At 36.4% G+C, this 21,148-nt stretch overlaps 1 long non-coding RNA gene across 1 annotated transcript in view; it reads left to right on the top strand.

The window, feature by feature from the left end:
* Positions 1–20,832, top strand: part of LOC112130504 (uncharacterized) — a 35,925-nt gene extending 15,093 nt beyond the window's left edge. The window contains exons 2-4 of the long non-coding RNA XR_002912760.3: positions 13,770–13,863; positions 18,536–18,930; positions 19,906–20,832. This is a non-coding gene — a long non-coding RNA (uncharacterized LOC112130504). The remainder of the gene's footprint in view (positions 1–13,769; positions 13,864–18,535; positions 18,931–19,905) is intronic.
* The last annotated feature ends 316 nt before the right edge of the window (positions 20,833–21,148 follow it).

The raw sequence follows: 21,148 nt of genomic DNA on the forward strand, positions 1-21,148 counted from the left end.
AAAATCTTAGCCGGGTGCGGTGGCTCATGCCTGTAATCCCAGCACTTTGGGAGGCCAAGGCGGGCAGATCACGAGGTCAGGAGATGGAGACCATGGTGAAACCCCATCTCTACTAAAAAAATACAAAATTTAGCCAGGCGTGGCGGCGGGCGCCTGTAGTTCCAGCTACTCGGGAGGCTGAGGCAAGAGAATGGCGTCAACCCAGGAGGCGGAGCTTGCAGTGAGCAGAGATCGCGCCACTGCACTCCAGCCTGGGAGACAGAGAGAGACTCCGTCTAAAAACAAAAATAATAAAAAATAAAAATAAAAAACATGTTAATAATGAGAAAGTAAACTGTGATTTAGAAACTGGACAAAAAATTTGGACAACAATTTCATAAAAGAAGGTATGAAATAAGTAAATAAATATAAACATACACAATATAATTGGCTGTCAGGTATACAGAAATTATAACTAAAGTGAAATATTACTACACAAACAGAAAATCCCATCAAAACAACTTTTGATGATTTGACATATAACTTTTTTTACTTTAAAATGGTGCAAAAGCAATACACATTCAGTAGAAAGCAGTAGAAAACCCTCTTGGGATGTTGGACAGTGGCAGGGAGCTAAAGCTTCCAGTCAGCCACAAGATCACCAGAGTAAACAAGAGATACTCTACAGTTTGCTGTGTTGCCAGATGATTTTGCTCAAGTGTAGAATAATGTAAGTGTTGTGAGCCTGTTTAAGGTAGGCTAGGCTAAGCTATGATGTTTGATAGTTAAAGTGTATTAAAAATGCATTTTCAACTTGTGATATTTTCAACTTAACAATGGGTTTATTGGGGCATAACCCCATCGTGAGTCAGGGAGCATCTAGTACTAAAATGGCTAAAAATAAGACCAACAATATCAGGTGTTAGAACGTAGAGCGACAGGAAAACACCACCAAATAACTATCTGAAACTGGGTAATTTATAAAGAAAAGTTACTTATAACTCATAAACTGCTGATACATATAAAATATATAAAATGAAACAACTAATTTGCAAAAGACATTGTGGTATAATCACACAACCCTAGTTGGAAATAAAAGATATGAATTACTGATACCCCAAATGACACAGATAAATCTCAAAAGCACCACGCTGAACAAAAGGAGTCAGACACAAGAGCACCCATTTATTTGAATCCATTTACATGACATCTAGGACAGGCAGAACACCAGTCGACAATGACTGAATTCATATCCATTGGTGCCTGTGTTGAGGACTGGGGAAGATTGTCTACAGAAGAGCATAAAGGAACACTTTGAGAAGATAAAAATGATCTAATTTTCAATTGTGGTAGTTACATTGATATGTACAGTTAGCAAAATTTATCAAACTGTACTCTTAATGTGGTCATTTAATTATATGTAAATAATACCTCAATAAAAGTCAATTTCTTTCAAAAATACCACAAAAAGATACCACCAACAGGGAATAGAATGACTAAAATTGGTTAAAGATTTACCATAAGTCCTTTCTGTTGGAGATTATGTGCAGTAACAAGAAACTTTTGTATATTTTGAATGAAGGTATAAATAGCACAGCTACTTTGGAAAACAATTGTTCTATTTAAAACAGTTTACATAATGTTAAAAATAAAAATATCACATGACTCAGTAATATCATTCTGATAAGAGAAATAAAAATGTATCTATCATAAGATCTGTACAAAAATGTTCATAACATTTCAAATATCCCCAAACTGAACACCCTAAATGTCCATTAACAGCTGAAGAGATAAAGAAATTATACTATATTCATATAATGGAATATTACTAAACTATAAGAAAAACTCCTGATATATGCAACTGATGCATAGATGAATCTTAAAACATTATGCTTAGGAAAAGGAGCCAAACACACAAGCATACAAATTAAATGATTCATATATATATAAAACTCTAAAACATAAAAACTAAACTTTAACAATAAAAATCATATCAAATCCATACAAAAACCTACATATGAATGTTTATACCAGTTTTGTTATATTTTATTTTGTTTTTGAGACAGGATCTCACTCTGTCACCCAGACCAAAGTGTGGTGGTGCGATCTCAGCTCACTGCAGCCTTAACCACCCGAGCTCATGCGATCCTCCCACCTCAGCCTCCCAAGTAGCTAGGACTACAGGTGTGCGCCACCACGCCCAGCTAATTTTCATATTTTTTTGTAGCCACGGGGTTTTGTCAGGCTGCTCTCAAACTCCTGAGCTCAAGTGATCTGCCCACCTCAGCCTCCCAACATGCTGGGATTACAGGTTGAGTCACCACACCCTGACACAGTTTTATTTTTAATTGTCAAAACTAGGAAACAACCAAGATTTCCTTCAGTGGAGGAACGGAAAAATAAACAATGGTATATCCAGACAATGAACTATTATTCAACTTAGGGGAAAGAAGAAGCTATCAAGCAAAAAATAAAAAATAAATGGAGGAAGCTTAATGCATATTACTAAGTGAAAAAATCCTATCTGAAAATACTATTAATACATGCTGTATCACTCCAAATATACAACACTCTGAAAAAAAAAAAGCAAAACTATGGTGCAGTAAAAAGATCTGTGCCAGGGATAAGGAGAGAAAAGAGATGAATAAAAAGAGATGAATAAGCAGAACACAGACTTTTGTGGCAGTTAAACTACTCTAAACGATACTTCAATGGTAGATACATCTCCCTATATATTTGTCAAAAGCCATATAATATATAAACCAAGAGTGAACCCTAATGTAAACCCTGAATTTGGATGATAATGATTTGTCAAGTTAGATGCATCAATTGTAATAAATGTACCACAGTGGTGGGTTATATTGATAATGGAAGAAGCTATGCTTATTTGGGGACAGGGGATATGAGAGAACTCCCTGTACTTACTGCTTAATATTGTTGTGAAACTAAAACTGTTAAAAAAAAAAAAAAAAAAAAAAGTCTATTTAAAAGGGGAAAAATCATCTTAAGGTTGCCTGACAGAAAGCATTAGTCTTTTTTACGGAGTCATGAATGACACTTTTGGGATTATGGGAATGTTCTAAATGATCAGGGTGGTGGTTACATGAGTGCATATATTTTTTAAAATTTAAGCAACCATACACTCAAAATGGATGAATTTTAATTACACTTCAATAAACTTGATTAGAAATAATTTCAAAGGCGTATTTTAGCAGAGGGGGGCATTAGGTAGACTTGGTAATTGTTGACTTAGAAAAAAAAGATATATTTGGAAACAGCAAGAATAGGAAGTTCACAAGCTGTTCGTGGTATTGGCAGCACTCTTATCCCCAATTAATGACCCTCCCTTACGCATGCACTTTGGGCTATATCTTTCTTTAAATTTTCATCTTTTGTGGGTACATAGTAGGTGTACATATTTATGAGAGACATGAAATATTTTGATATAGGCATACAATGCGTAATAATCCCATCAAGTTAAATGGGAGTATCTGACACCTCAAGGACCTATCCTTTCTTTGTGTTACAAACAGTCCCGTTATACTCTGTTAGTTATTTTAAAATGTATGACAAATTATTGTTGACTGTAGTTTGAATGAGATCTTTGGGCCATATCTTTGTAGTGCTCGTCCACTTCATTTGACCCATGTTAAGATAGTCAGTGTAATGTAAAGCTGAGGTTTGCATTACATTTCTGCTCTGGCATTCTTATTTGGCTGCACTTACTCACTCCAATGACTCTGCACTCAACAAAAAGAAGTTCATTAGGCTGGAATTCTGTATAGAAGGGAGACAGGCCTGAGAGAGCTACCTTTTCCTAGCCATCCTAGATAAGTCATTTGCAGATCATCCCCTAGCCATTTAACACATTCACATGTGAGGAAAATATTTCCCCAGCAGAGTCCAGCCTAAATGTTGATCCACAGTGAATTCAGTTTTAGGATGGTTTTTATGGTCTATGGAGCACTTCATATCAAAAATAATTTTTAACTAAAATGATTTTTATATAATTTATACTTTCTCCTAGTAAACATATTTTGACATTATAATTTAAAAGAGATGGACTCAAGTGTTTAATGGCCCAAGATTTTCCTATATAGGTTAGAAATTTAGGGTTAGAAAAGATTGTTTTAAGCCACAAAGTTAAATTTTTGAATAAATTAATACCAACTGTGACTCATATTGTTGGTGTATTTTGCTTTACACCAATAAGTTGGTAGTAGATGTATGTGGAGTTAAGTCATGGATGATTCTTAGGTTTAAATTATTTTCTTGTTTCTGTGGGATCCCATGACTTTCCAGACATCGCTCACCTCTATTATCTTTATTTATATATATTTTTGGCTTATTTCAAAGTAAAATGGTTATTTTATTTCTTACCCTAGTTGTTTCCCTCCCCCTCTTGATTTCTATTCCCTGGCCACGCTTTCACCTGATGAAACATGGTCCAGGGCTAGGCAAAATTCTGTGAAAAATAGTATTTGGTGTAATGATATTTCCCTTGAATTTTAAACTTCTAAGTAGAGAGCCTTGTTGTTAATATCTTCTACCAGTGGAATCCATTAGACTAAGAAGTAATTATATCTTATAAAATAAAAATACTATCAAGTTTAAACCAATTTTTTTTTATTTTTTGATAAGAGTAAAAAGGGGGGCAGGCATTATTTTTAACCTGCTTTTATAATTATGAAATACTCAAAGCATAATAGTTGATGTGCCAAATAAAGGCTTTGGCAGATGATTATTAAAAGCACATGGATCCAAAGGCTTGCAGGAGTGGAAAAATGACAAGTCAATATCAGGTACATCATCTTCTTATGTACTTTACTCATTTCTATTACACAGAATCATTAAGGATAGTATTCTTAAATGTCATGCTGCAAATTAAATTTTATCATAAACCTGATTTTAATCATTTAGTATTAGAAGGAAAAGCAAAAACTATTATTTTCTGACCACAATACTGAATACAAGTATTACCATTATTATTAATATATGTAGTGGTGATAGAGAAATTTTAAAATTAGTTTTTTGTAGTAAGCTACACTTTTGATTTCTCAAGTATTTTCTACTGCTTCATGATTGAAATATTTGCTCTTCTTTAAAACACTCACTTAAAAAAAGTTACCACTTCTAGAAATGTTTAACTTCAAGTTCGTCAGTTTTAATACTTGCCTATACCAATCAAACTTAGATCTCCTATCTGGCCTACTATTCCTCCAAAAACAGGGTATAATAAGAAGTGGTTGTTTCTTCTGACTGAAATTGAACATAGTATACAATACAATATCCATTGTTCACCAATGTAACCAAAGCAGAAGTAACCACAAGCTACCTGGGCCCTTCTTGTTGACCTGTCAGAATATATGTTACTACCATCCCACAAACCACCATATAAACTAACTTCAGCATAGTAATAAAGTCAACCAATTCTGGTCATCTGAAAGGCTTTGACCCTAATGCTGATCATGCCAGGGGAAGGGATGTTAAGGTAACAAGAGCAGAGATTTGTTTCTGTCATATCAAATGCCTATTAGAGAAAAAGGTAGGTTCTTCTGTAATCTTGAAGCTTAGAAGCTCCACAGCTTGAGGGCTGCACTCTTCTCCCAGAGCCTTTCATCCTGCCCTGCCAGACCTCCTACAGCACTGGAATGAGTGTGGAGCTTGTGAGTTTTACCCAGTGAATGCTGCACTAACAACCTGGGGTTGAAGAAAGGTGCTACTTAATCATTCATTGCTCTGATTTGTATGACTTATTGTTTATTACAGATGTTTCATTTTTTATTGATTTCATAGTGAAAGCTTACCTTAAAATTTATACTCCTCCCATCCATTTTTCCTCACTTTTCTTTTTTTTCTATTCTATATAACCACAATTGAAAATTGTGAAAAATATATAGAATATTCTATATATTTAACCACAAATTGAAAATTTAACAATTTTCAAATTGTGAGTATTTTAAACAAAGAGTTATGTATGAATGAGAGAAAATGTGAGAAAGAGCCATGAAACTACAGATACTATAAATTTCCATTAAAAATAAAATATTTTATTAGTTTTATTCTGGTGTTGTATTGTAGTTTTACTGTAATAAAACCATATTAATTTATCAGCAACATCCAATAGCATTAGAATAGCTTAAGACTGCAAAGATAGAAAATATAGAGCACAAATATTCCACGGTGTTTAATAAATTATTCCAACCATCCATGTTTAAGCCAATGTTATTTTAATAAGAAATTTTCAGATCAGCTATTTACAAAGCATAAACTATTCCCATCACTTTTATTCCATGAATTGACCTTCACAGTACAGAGCCATTTCCACATTTTTATTTCTCTTGGAAAATATATAGTGATTATCAAGGTAGTTACTGCAAGAGTAAAGATGAGAAAGTTACCTGAATATTACAAAAATAAAGTATCAATACATAGTATATGTAAGTTATTCTTATAACAAGCACACATAACTTTGACAAATGAATCTTAAAACTGTCAACGGAAATAAATTTACATCAGGTGTCATTTTTCAATAAATTGTTTCAGGAACGTGAACTATTGTATTAAAAAGTATATTAATTCATCCTTTTCTGTCATTGCTTTTCCATGTTTTTATTGCTCTACCTTTCTTTGAGAGGCTAATATAAAGAAATTGGAAGCTATTTTCCAAGGGGCAGCATAAATATCTTGGCTTATTTGCTGTTGGCACAGGGCTGGTCACATGTTCATGTTTTTCTTGGACTATTCAGCTGCCCCTCCAGCTTTTTGCAACATTGCATTCCATGAATGCTTTCCATACATTGTTCACGGCTCTTTCCATGAACAATAAGTCATACAAATCAGAGCAATGAATGGTTAAGTAGCACCTTTCTTCAACCCCAGGTTGTTAGCGCAGCATTCACTGGGTAAAACTCACAAGCTCCACACTCATTCCAGTGCTGTAGGAGGTCTGGCAGGGAAGGATGAAAGGCTCTGGGAGAAGAGTGCAGCCCTCAAGCTGTGGAGCTTCTAAGCTTCAAGATTACAGAAGAATTTAATCAAAACATTGCTTCAATTAAAATAATTTCACGGTTTAAACTATGATGTTGGAGAATTAACTTGTAACAATTTTAACATAAAATGATTTATTATAATCTCAGGACTGGGTATTGGTCGAGGTTTCTATGTCATCTCCAATTGATTGTAGAGATCAATCATAAAGAATGTAGGGGACAAGTAATAGTTTCCCTTCCTCGACTATGACCCTTCCTGTCACTAGAAAAGATGGTCAAGGGGAGAGATTTAACAGAATAAACAGCATAGAATAATGCTAGAGTATTTTGATTTGAATTTTTCATAGTAAAAATAAACGAATGTAGAAATATTTCTAGATTTGCACAAAAGAACAAACAAAATTTATATAAACACCTACAACAATAACATTATTTGCTTATATCTAGCCAGAAATTCATAATCGGTCTTAAGAATATTTCTTCCAAACACTGATATTCTAACTCTGGAAATCTTGATTTTGTTTAAAATTTCAAGGAACAGTTTGGATATTTTCGTACTTACACACATACTTGTGTGTGTGAAATAAAATAGTTTAAATTTTTATCTCACACATGCACATACACAAATGGATCATGTCAAGCTTTGTCTTAGGGAGAAGGAAAGGGAGCAGTGAAGAGAATATGAATAAAACTTGCTAGTTCTCTTTTGATTGGAGGAGTTGTTTTAATCAACGACTTCCTAGAATTCCACTTACCAATTTAATAAAGTCAATGCTTAATAAAGATAATTAAATATTGCATTAAAATATTAAAATAGTTTGGGTGCTAATATTTCCTACTTTTCAAATTTGGCTAGAGTATATTTTGCATTTCATTATAAAATAATGATTGATAAGCAACAAACATCACAAGTGTGCTATATGGAAACTGCCTACATCAAAGAAATAGAAGATTTATATGATGACTTTATGACTTAAAACAAATTCCTAGTTATAATTTGAAAGAGAAAAAATACGTTTATTTGAATTAATAATTAATTACTATTATGATTAATCCATCTGTAATTGAAGTCAAGGAGAATGGAAACTTGAATTACTAAAAGCCAAAATATTAGAATTGCCATAACAAAATATATTTTAACAATATGCCATACTGATTTTAATTATATCAATACATATTTTTCTATCAGAAGTCCTAAGAAATGTCTTCGCATCACTGAATTGCATTGTATTTCTAAGTACTAGAAGTTGTTTGCAAAATTTGTCCTATTCAGATTTTAAATTCCCCCTGTAGTCTTTCTTTCCCTAATGACTTAGGCATATATAAAATGTGCCATACATATACTGAAATGCCTTCATAATTCCAAATAGGCATTATGAATCTCAACTATTAAAGAGTGTTTAATGTACACATAAGTTCTCAAGGACTACTGAAATACGTGAAGTTATTTGATCCTCTAATAAGTATATGAAATCTCCATGTTTTGTAGTGTATCTGTTTTCTGCTTTATCGGTCATTTCTTAACTGTCCATTGGTCTGTGTTTTATAACCTGCCCTTTTTTGAAAAAGAAACAAAAAAGCCATGTTGGCTCAATGAATTCTAATTTTATAGACTATATTAAGACAGTAGAGACTGAGGGAGCCTTCTTTCTTTATAGACTAATGCAATGTAATCAAAGAATCTGGAAGATCACTAACTTGCTCTATGATCCAGACAAAGTTATTTAATCTACATGGCTTTGTTTTTTTATTGTAAAATAAATAGTTCTAACCAATAATGTCTCTAAAGTACCCTCTTTAAGGTAACATTTTATGATCAAACTTTATTTTTCATTTTTTTATTTGTATAGATTTAAGGGATACACGTGCATTTTTGTAACATGGATATATTGCATAGTCATGAAGTCTGGAAGTGAGATAAATGTTAATCAGAATTAAGACATATTTTTGTTCCTTTGAGGGAGTCAAAAAATGAATTAATTTACATATTTTAAAACAATGAGTGCAGAAACAAAACAATAATTTGTATAGTTTACTAATTAATGTAAGCTAAAAAAGGTAATATAAAAAAGCATTCCCACCTTAAGAGTTCATCTGATGATAGTCACTATTTCAAATAATTTTGCTATGTTTTTTAGTTTCTTCTTTTAAAAGAAAATTATTTTTATGAGTACATAGTAAGTGTATATATTAATGGGGGACATGAGATATTTTGCTACAGGCATGCAATGTATATTAATCACATCAAGGTAAATAGGGTTTCCATAACCTCAAGCATTCATCATTTCTTTGTGTTACAAACATTCCAACTGTAGTCCCTTAGTTATTCCAAAATGTACAACAAACTATTGCTAACTTTAGTCATCCTGTTGTGCTTTCAAATATTAGATCTTATTCATTGTATCTAACTGTATTTCTAACCATTAACTATCTCCATTTTCCACCCCAACTTCCCACTATTCTTCTCAGCCTCTGGTAACCATGATTTTGCTATTTAGATACACTATGCATCTTTGCCAGCTCACTCATGCTGGAGCTCTATTTATACTCCCAAACATAGTTTATCCAATAATAGCAAAATGTCATTTAGTTGTTGAACTACCCAATCCCCACATAAATTTTTGTCAAAGTTGCATTTTTAAAAGTGATTGACCATTGATTTTTTTTTTCAAATATTTTCTTCACTTGGATCACAAACAACAACCAGCCAGTGGAAAGTTTTGCAAAATTCTTGGCTTTCTGTACCAACCTAAGAGCAGATGGATATTTCCCCGCTACAGATGAAACAAATGTTTCTCTTTGGATAGGTTTTCCCATTAAACAAACTTTTGCCATTGAAATCTATGTTTAGATTTGGTCCATTGGGATACCACAAAGTTAAATAGATGCTTGCTGAAATATGTTTTATTTTTGCTGACTCAGAAACATGTTAATTGTTCTGTGAATTTAGTAACAATCAACAAGTATTATTTTAAAATAATTACTTTGTCAAAAGGTGATACTTCTGATGTTTGATGATTTTTGGCATATGAGGTAGGCTTCAATCTTACTAAAATTACTTAAGCTATCTGCACTTCTTTTCCCTGAATATGAATGAGTCTTTTCAACATTTTTGGTGATAAACAGGATCACACTCTGCTCAAATCTGTTCAAAGAGAAGTCCAAGACTAGCAAAACACGTAACTGTTACTTAATTTAAAAGGCAAAGAAAAACAAAACAAAACAAAATCTTTCAAAAGTTCACACCTATATTTATTTTGGGCAACTTGCCCTTTCTTGACCTCAGTTTCCTGTGTGTAAAATGATGAGTTTGCATTAAATGATTTCCAAAGTCTCTCCAGCCCTTAATTTCTAGGACCCTGTGACCCCATTTACAAGCCTCACTAAGCTAATCTACCACAGATGTATTCTTATTCACTTTCAGTGCCAATAAACATTAGCATTGGGAAAGAGCTAATAACAAGCTAAATGTTTCTGATGGTGCAAACAGAGATTGATACAAATGAAAGCACAGTTTGGTTCTCACTAGATAGAACTGAATTTGTTTAGTCACTCTTTTTGTTACCCATTACATATGAAGTTGGAATTCCCACCTAAGTTCATTGTATTATCCCTATTCTCTTTTCCATCTCCACTTTAGATTGTGTATCATATTCTGTAGATTCAAATGAGTTGAGAAAAGCACTGGTTTAAGGAAAGAATCATTTGTTCTTGTCCACACCTCATATCTTGTCTTTTCCCGTACCCAAATGCTCTGATGCCCCATGTATGGTTATAAGGCATATGCTTCTTAGAAGTCAATGTGGTTACAAGTTAAGAATAAAACGACCCATGGCTAACCCTGCTTTTGCATTTTGCCTTCAACATACCCATTCCCTCCTTCTCCTTTCTCAGTAAACCTCATCAGACAAAAATATTTCCAATCTCAGAAAATTAAATCAGTCAAGATAATGCTTTCTCTTTCCAGAAACTATGAAATTTGCCCGTCTCTCTTGCTCTGTGAATTAGTTATAGACAATAAGAGTAACAGGTAAGTCTGCTGGAGAACTGTGGGGCTAGCTTTACCTTCCCTAATGAAGGGAACCTTGATATACACCCCACTGACTTCTCCCTTCTTGTTTTGATACCTAGAGTTGTAGCTACCATCTTGTGATCATAACGAAAGGCCAAGAGAAAAATAGATGTAAAGAAGGCCTCACGCCATTGAATAGCTGAACCAAAGTTACAACAACCATTAATATCTAAACTTTTCTTCATATCAGAGAAAATCAAGACATTTGTTTGTAGAAGATGCAGTGCTAGACTTCCTAGATATCCCCATCAAGATTGAGGTAGTTATTCTCCCAGCTGCTATGAAGACTATGTGTTGATATCTCTCAGAGGTCAAGACCTCTTCCAGAATTCTATCAGCTGAGGAATGCTTCCCCATCTAAGGAGATGTCTCCTTCTTGGGGAAACCCACATCTAATGACTTTTTGGTGTGGAAATAGAACAATCTGAGTGACTCTCCTCAAAACAGGATAACTCTGAAGGGCCCTCTCTTCTGTGAGGCATCTCTCAAGCTTGGCTGAGTCCTTGTTATAGATAAAACTCACTCCAACTTTCCTTCTACCCCGAGTTCTGCTTCCTTAATTTCCCCTAAGGTGATGCTTCTGAGAACACTCCCTGCAAAAACTTCTAACACTAGTCTCTGTCTCACAGCTTCTGACAGAAAGCAAATTACAATATTATATAATGTACTTTTAGGTTTTCTGTTATTTGTGGCCAAAATTAATATTTTTTTGAGATGGAGTTTCACTCTTGTTGCCCAGGCTGAAGTGCAATGGCATGATCTCAGCTCACCGTAACCTCTGCCTCCCAGGTTCAAGCTATTCTACTGCCTCAGCCTCCCTAGTAGCTGGGATTATAGGCATCCACCTCCACACCTGGCTAATTTTGTATTTTTAGTAGAGATGAGTTTTCTCCATGTTGGTCAGGTTGGTCTGGAAGTCCCAACCTCAGGTGATCTGCCTGCCTCGGCCTCCCAAAGTGCTGGGATTCCAAAATTATTCCTAATTTGCATGTAAGTATACAAGCAAATTGGGAGACTGGTAAAACTAACTGGCAAACTCCCACAAAAGAGACTTTGTAATGTGATGAAAACACCTGATCTTTCCTGAAGGTTGGGTTCAAATCCAGGCCTAGTCACTTGCCAGCAAGGTAAAGTTAAGCAAAATATGTAAGCCTCTTTTAGTCTCATTTTCCTTAAGTGTTAAGAGAACTAATAATACTTTCCTTATTTATTTAATTTTATAATTTCTGGTGACTAATAAGGAGGTAATATGTAATGCATCCAACACATATAATCATTTGTTGAAAATTCTTTGTGAGGACTCAAAAAAGTAACACATAAACAGCATCTAACATGTATAGTTTCCACTCTATAAATAGTAGCTATTGCTAGTGTATTCTTTTTTTTTTTTTTTTTTTTTTGAGATGGAGTCTCGCTCTATTGCCCAGGCTGGAGTGCAGTGGTGCAATATCGTCTCATTGCAAGCTCCACCCCCCGGGTTCATGCCATTCTCCTGCCTCAGCCTCCTGAGTAGCTGGGACTACAGGTGCCTGCCACCACGCCCGGCTAATTTTTTTGTATTTTTAGTAGAGATGGGGTTTCACCGTGTTAGCCAGGATGGTCTCGATCTCCTGACCTCGTGATCCGTTCGCCTTGGCCTCCCAAAGTGCTGGGATTACAGGTGTGAGCCACTGTGCCTGGCCGCTAGTGTATTAATTTTAAAAATTGTATTTGTGAGTGACACAAGTCTAAAAATATATTTCCAGATTTGAGTACCTAATAGTCCATTATATAAATAGCTGGTTTGCATTTATTGTCTTTCATATTTCCATTTCATTTAAATAGTACATACATGTGACCCAGGGTAGCCACTGGGATTTATGGAAGAGGCAAAAGTGGGGAGATTTGAGAATTTAGGAATGTCAGGAGTGGGCATACACAGAGCTATCTCTGGGCACCCTCACCCACTTTGCACAGCCTTTTGCACAGTGGGTGAGGGTGCTCCTGGAGGAGATCCAGGGAGTACAAAGGCTGTGCATAGTGGCCTTGGGTCCAGGAGGTAATATGGCTTCAGATAATATAGTACGAGACCTGCTTCTGCCCAAGAGGATCAGAAACTGAGACCTATGTGGGAAGAACTCTGTATCAATTTTGACAGACACTTGCTTCATTCATGATGGCGTTTTTGGGAGATACTTTTGTCAGACACTTATTGTCCACAACTATATGCTAGCTTCTGCGTCTATAGCTTTGGGGAATTTAATAGGTGCTCAATAACTATTATTGACTGTATTAGGCCATTCTCGCATTGCTATAAAGAAATACATGAGACTGAGTAATTTATAAGAAAATAGGTTTAATTTGCTCATGGTTCTTCAGGATGCATAGAAAACAGTGGCATCTGCTTTAGGAGAGGCCTCCAGAAACTTCCAATTATACCAGAAGGTGAAGGGGGAACAGTCATGTCACATGGTGAAAAGCAGGAGTGAGAGCAATAGTGGGAAAGTGCCAAACATTTTTAAACAACCAGTTCTCTCAATAACTCATTCACTATCATAAGGACAGTACCAAGAGGATGGTACTAAACCACTCATGAGAAATTCACCACCATAATCTCATCACCTCCCACCAGGCCCCACCTCCAAGACTGGGGATTATATTTCAACATGAGATGTGTGAACACAGATTCAAACTATATCATTCTTCCCGTGGACCCTCCCAAATCTCATGTCTGTCTTACAGTTCAGAATACAAACATGCCTTCCCAATCATCTCCCAAAGTCTCAACTCAGTCCAGCATTAACTCAAAAGACCAAAGTTCTAAGTCTCATCTGAAACAAGGTAAGTCCCTTCCACCTATGAGCCAGTAAAATAAAAATAAAATTCTAAAAATTAAAAAAAAAAAAAACAAGTTAATCACTTCCAAGACACAATGATGGTACAAGCATTGGATGAACACTCTTATTCCAAAAGGGAGAAATCAGCTAAAAGAAAGGGGCTACAGGTCTTATGCAAATCTGAAACTCAGCACAGTAGTCATTAAATCTTAAAGCTTCAAACCAATATCCTCGGACTACATGTCTCACATCCAGGGCACACTGATACAAGGGGTGGGCTCCTAAGGTCTTGCCCAACTGCCACCCCTCTGGATTTGTAGGATTCTGCCCCAGAGATTGCTCTTACAGGTTGTTATGTGCCTGCAGCTTTTCCACAGCAAGGGTGCAAACCCAGTCTGGAGGATGGTGACCTTCCACAGCTCCACCAGTGAGAACTGTGTGTGGGATCTAACCCACATTTTCCCTCTGTACTACCCTAGTAGAAGTTTTCCATGAGGACTCTGCCCCTTCAGCAGGCTTCTGCCTGGACACCTAGGCTTTTCTATACATCCTAGGATGTTTGAGGTTCCCAAGCCTCAAACACTCTTGCACTCTATGCACCCACAAAGTAAACACCATGTAGAAGCCACCAACACTTATGGCTTGCACCCTCTGGTGCTGTGGTCTAAGCTGTTCCTGGACCACTTTGAGCCACTGCTGAAGCTGACAGGATACAGGGAGCCATGTCCTAAGGCTGTGCAGGGCAGCAGGGCCCTGGGCATGGCCCACAAAACCATTCTCTCCTCCTGGGCCTCAGGGCCTGTGATAGAAGAAGCTGCCCTTAGATCTCTAAAATATCTTCCAGGCAGGCCTTTTTTCCCATTGTCTTGGCTATCAGCACTTGCTCTCTTTTCACTAATGCAAATTTCTATAACAAGTGGTCACTCAGCAACCTACTTGAATTTTCTCCTGAAAATGAGGTTTTCTTTTCTACTATATGACCAGGCTTCAAAATATCCAAAGTTTTACACTTTGCTTCCATTTTAAATATAAGTTCTAGCTTTAAATCATTTATTTGCTCCTGCATATGAGTAAGGCTGTTAGAAGCAGCCACACCAAAACTTGAATGCTTTGCTGCTTAGAAATTTCTTCTGCCAGATACCCTAAATCATTATTCTTAAGTTCAAAGTTCCACAGATCCCTAGGGTGGGGGCATAATGCAACCAAGTTCTTCACTAAGGCATAACAAAAGTGACCTTTGCTCCAGTTCCCAGTAAGTTATTTGTTTCCATCTGAGACCTTGGTAGCCTGGACTTCACTGTTTATATCACTATCATTATTTCTGTCACAATCAGTTAACCAACGTCTAAGATGTTCTAAAGTTTTCTTCATCTTCCTGTCTTCTGAGCTCTCCAAACTCTTCCAACCTCTACCTGTTACTCAATTCCAAAGTTGCTTCCACATTTTCAGGTATCTTTATAGCAATGTCCCACTCCTTGGTACCAATTTTCTGTATTAGACCATTCTAACATTGCTATAAAGAAATACCTGAGACTGAGTGATTTATAAGAAAAGAGGTTCAATTGGCTCATGATTATATAGGCTTTACAGAATGCATTGTAGTATCTGCTTCTGGAAAGCCCTCAGGAAGCTTCCAATCACGGCAGAAGGTGAAAAGGGAGCAGGCACGTCTGTCACATGGTGAAAGCAGGAGCAAGAACAAGAGTGGGGAGGTGCCAAATACTTTTAAGCAAAATAATCTTCTGATAACGCATTCACTATCATGAGGACAGTAGAAAGAGGATGATGCTAAACCATTCATGAGAAATCCACCCCCATGATCCAATCACCTACCACCAGGCCCCAACTCCAACACTGGAATTACATTTCAACATGAGATTTGGGTGAGGACACATATTCAAACTATATCACTGACCTAGAAGCCACTTAATTCCTTTCTGCATGCCACCATGCTATGCGTGTAATAGTGAAGACTTAATTCTTCCTCTGAGTCATGAGAACTGCATGGCCAAAATATCAAAACTCATCTTTCACTTTTTACATTAAAACCAAAAAACATGTTTCAGGAGGGTCATGTCTTAGAGTCTAGGGAAAGAAATGCTGTAAATTTTACTGTGGATGCAATGCTGACCAGAAAAAAAAAATTGTTGAAAAAGTGAAGCTCATTCACTGTAGCTGATGTGCCCCCAGTTGCTGTGTAATTTGCTTGTAAAACAAATAAATTTTCTCTTCCCTCAAGAATTTATGGTCTGATGGAGAAGGGAATCATTAAAGTTCTAGGTAGTGAGATATCCTCAAGGGATGTATTAGGCTTACCACCACTGGAATCTGGATAGATGAAGACAGAGTGGCAGGGAAGTTGTATTAAGGTTCTGTTTCTGCTAGGAGCCACAGGTCCTCAGGAAGCAACAAGTACTGGGCAGACTGATAATGTAGCTGGGCTCTAGCTCTATACCTCTAGAATAAAGGTTACAAATTAGCAACTTGAAAGCTAAACCTGGCCCACAGATATGTTTTATTTGGCTCTTATGCTGTTTTAAAAAATATTGCCAACTTTTAAAACTGGGAAGTTTTACAAAAAAACCCAGATTTCTGGATTCTGTTGAAAAATAAAATTAGAAGATCTGGCAATACTGAGCTGACATTCCTATATAACAACAATTGGCTGGATCTATGTAGCTTCTCTCCAACAAGCAAAGAAAGTGTTCTTGTTTAACACAGTCCCCACTGTTCCCTAATATTCTCCAATCCTGGACCTGAGTGTCATTTGCTATGTATCGCCATATTTGCCATGAAGTTTTACACTATGAAGAAATATAATTTTTTTGTAGAAGTCTATGCTCTAATCAAGATCAGGATAATATAAAGTGAGATCTTAAAGTGGAAAAAAGATAAATGTCCAACAATGATAGACTGGATTAAGAAAATGTGGCACATATACACCATGGAATACTATGCAGCCACAAAAAATGATGAGTTCATGTCCTTTGTAGGGACATAGATGAAGCTGGAAACCATCATTCTCAGCAAACTATCACAAGGACAAAAAACCAAACACCACATGTTCTCACTCATAGGTGGGAATTGAACAATGAGAACACATGGACACAGGAAGGGGAACATCACACACCGGGGCCTGTTGTGGGGTGGGGGGAGAGGGGAGGGATAGCATTTGGAGATATACCTAATGTTAAATGACGAGTTACTGGGTGCAGGATACCAACATGGCACATGTATACATATGTAACTAACCTGCACGTTGTGCACATGTACCCTAAAACTTAAAGTATAATAATAAAAAAGATATTTCCTTAACTAGGTGAGAAACAATCATATACATTTAATGCTGTTTAATTTGCATTATCGATCTAGCCCTGAATCAGGGGAAATTCCTCACTCTTTCTTGAAGTTTCATAAAGAAATGTCAGTTTGGTAAAAAGACAACTTTTTTTTCTTTGAGATGGAGTCTCATCCTGTTGCCCAGGCTGGAGTGCAATGGTGCAATCTCGGCTCACTGCAACCTCCACCTCCCAGGTTCAAGCAATTCTCTTGCCTCAGCCTCCCGAGTAGCTGGGATTACAGGCAAGTGCCACCATGCCTGGCTATTTTTTTTTTTTTTTTGTATTTTTAGTAGAGACGGGGTTTCACCATGTTGGCCAGGCTGTTCTTGAACTCTTGACATCATGATCCACCCTCCTTGGCCTCCCAAAGTGCTGGGATTACAGGCATGAGCCTCCGTGCCCAGCCAGATGACCCTTCTTTAACCACATAATATTGACTATGGGATAGGCCTTGGCATATAATAAGTGAATGAATGAATGAATGAATGAATGAGTTAGAACAGAAAATAATCAAATGCCAACCCATTTCTCATACCGCATAAATCATGAAGGTTCTGAGGAAGGCTCTCTGATCTTTAGGTTGTAAAAGAAACGTATATATTTTAAATCTCTGCAGGGATATTGACACCTCTCCACCAGCTGAGAACACCACACAAAATATGATGGATCTTTGTTTCCAAAAGATGCCCATTAGATTCTTTTATAATATCAACCAATAGGGACTTTGAAGGACATGTCCCAGGAATTTATGATTGAACTTGTTCTCTTCATTTTTTTTTAAATCAAGAGCTAATAAAGACATGGACAATTTTCTTAACATATTTTTAGATGACAGTATTTGGGGAAAGAATGCCTCCAAGCTAGACCGCAGGTTCAGTTTCCAAGACTAGAATTTTAACCACACCACTGATTTACTTTGTAGGTTCAGTCCACATCATAAATGGAGATTTAAAAAAATAAAATACAGGCAACGAGAGACACAACTCAAGAAGAGAACCCTTAAAAAATATGTGGGGAAAAGCCCAACAGAAATGAATGGCATCATATGGCCTTCAAGAAAACCTAAATAATGTTAAGGTATTAATAGACATATAGAATTTAAGGCTGGGCATGGTGGCTTATGCCCATAATCCCAGCATTTTGGGAGGCCCAGGTGGAATGATCATTTGAGCCTAGTAGTTCAAGAACAGCCTGGGCAATATAGTGAGAACTTGTCTCTGCAACAAATTAAATAATTAACTGTGATGGTTAGTATTGAGTGTCAACTTGATTGTTGAGTGTCAACTTGATTGGATTGAAGGATGCAAAGTATTGTTTCTGGGTGTGTCTGTGCAGGTGTTGACAAAGGAGATTATTATTTGAGTCAGTGGACTGTGAGAAGCAGACCTACCCTCAATCTGGGTGGGTGCCATCTAGTCAGCTGCCAGTGTGGCTAGAATGAAGCAGGCAGAAGTTGGAAAGAGCAGACCTGCTGAGTCTTCCGGCCCTCATCTTTCTCCCATGCTGGATTCTTCCTGCCCTCAAACATCAGACTCCATGCTCTCCAGCTTTTGGACTCATGGACTTACACCAGTGGTGTGCCAGGGCCTCTTGAGCCTTTGGTCACAGACTGAAGGCTGCACTGTCGGCTTCTCTAATTTTGAGGTTTTGGGACTCAGACTGATCCACCACTGGCTTCCTTGCTCCTCAACTTGCAGATGGCTTCTCATGGGACTTGACTTTATGATCATGTGAGTCAATTTTCCTCAATAAACTCCCTTTCATATATACACATATTGTATTAGTTCTGTCCCTCTAGAAAACCCTGACTAATTAATACATTAGCCAAGCATGGTGGCATGTGACTGTAGTCCCAGTTGCTCCGGAGGGTGAAGTGGGAAGATTGCTTAAGCCTGGATGGCAGAGGCTGCAGTGAACTGAGACCAACCACTGCCCTCCAGCTTGGGTGACAGAGCTCAAAAAAAAAAAAAAAAAAGAAAGAAATATAAAATGCTAGCCCTTCCACACTGTGTACGTGTCAAACCTTTTCCAGTTGGTATTTTCATGTCTTAGTATTGCAAATGTTGGTGTACACGCACATGTGTTGTGTGTGTGCTGGTGGTAGTGGTGGTGGTGGTGTGTGTGTGTGTGTGAAAAAGGCAATACAGGAATGGCAGAAGCAGAAATACGGAGTCTAAATCATGTCATAGGAAAAACATTATGTAAATTGGGATTTATTACTTGCACAAATGATACGAAAGCCATGCATAAGTTTTATTCAAAAGGATGATTAGGTTTAGAGTAATTGGATCTATTTCCTCTGTAGCTCTGAGATGTAAAAGTAATATTAAAGAATAAAAGTTTAACATAAGAAATTTTTTTCAAAATGGAATCATCCCCTCACCTAAAATAAATAGATAAAATAGACTATCAAAGGGAAATTATTTGTTGTTACTGCCCTTTTCTTGCCCAATCGAGGCTTGGAGAAGTATCAGACTATATGATATTTAAGATCCCTCCCATCACTGGGAACTTGTCATATGATGAAAATAAAAAATGAAAGAAAAATGTTTGGTCCTCAACCTTTTAAATCCAGACACTTCATGGTTGTTACCACTTTACATCAGATCGACCTTACTTTCATGGAAAACTGTCATTTTTTGGCCACTCAGCATCCAAACGAACTTTCTCTTTCTGAGATATTTACTCTCGTTACCTCCTGACAGATTTGGCCAATAAGATGTTCCTGCCTAAGACTTTGAATCTGGAATGGGGAACACAGAGAACATGAGCAACTAAGAATTATTCACAGCACAGCACAGCAGTGCTGACAGCATTGACAGTCTTGTGGTGCCAGCAAGAATCCAAAAGAAGTGTCCTAGATAAATTCCCTTAATCATTGACCATTTAATGGGGCTGATTCAGCCTCATAAAAATTTTGTATGCTTCTTCATACAATTTTTAATTGTGCTGCAAAGGTTAACCAGTGACAATTTCTGTTGCTTGCACGCAGTAAGTCGACTAAGCAAAAAAATTCAGGAGAGATTATTTTATAGAAGTCAATGCAAATGCATTAATTTACAAGAAGTAAAACTGCAAGTTCACTTTGCTGCCTTATGGCCAGCATATTCTCTTTCTTACAAGAGAAGTCTATATGGCAATCTGTGTCATGATCAGAAGATTTGGGAAAGATGGAATCCGTGAGAGAGTTTTATGACACACGGTTACAATTGATTACAGGATCAAACAGTAAAACTCTAATATATATATTTATTCCTATTAGCAAAGCTTTTATGCTATGGAGGAAAAATAAAAAGAAATAAGAAATTCTGAGTTTCTCTAAACTTCTAGCATGTGGATGAGCTAAAAACTATGTCCTCTTGGATTCCCCATTTTAAATATTTCATAATAATGCATTATAATTGGTACATGTTAATACCAATTTTTTCCTTTGCTGTTTTTGAAGTGGTATGAAGCACCTGTAACAAGGTTTCCTTATCATCCATTTAATTATTATTGTCCTATAATATACTTTTCAATATAGCAACTACTTTTTATGTTTTGGGATTACTTTTACTATTGTTAGATAAAACCTATGGTTGATTGTGTGCCTCTAGAAGAACTTCAAAAGAACAAAATAAAGCTTGCTAACAATAACTCATTATGGTCAGTGTTTTTTCAGGGTAGTTATTTATCTCAGCTACTCATGATGTGAACTTCTTTTAAAATTTGAATAATTGCCCTCTCTGTCAAATACAATATTATTATATTTTCACTGATTACATTAATTAGGCAAGATGAAAAATATCTTTTTGTGCCATCCTTATTTCTTAAGAACTTAACTGTTGTTAAACAAATAGTATGTGTGTCAGTTATTAAATGTATTCTAAATTCATGAAGTAAGAATGTACATATAGCATAGTGGGAAAAACACAGGTTTTAGAATCATATACCATAGATTTATGTTTC

This window comes from Pongo abelii, chromosome 22 (genome assembly GCF_028885655.2).
Source record: "Pongo abelii isolate AG06213 chromosome 22, NHGRI_mPonAbe1-v2.0_pri, whole genome shotgun sequence".
NCBI classification, from domain to species: domain Eukaryota; kingdom Metazoa; phylum Chordata; class Mammalia; order Primates; family Hominidae; genus Pongo; species Pongo abelii.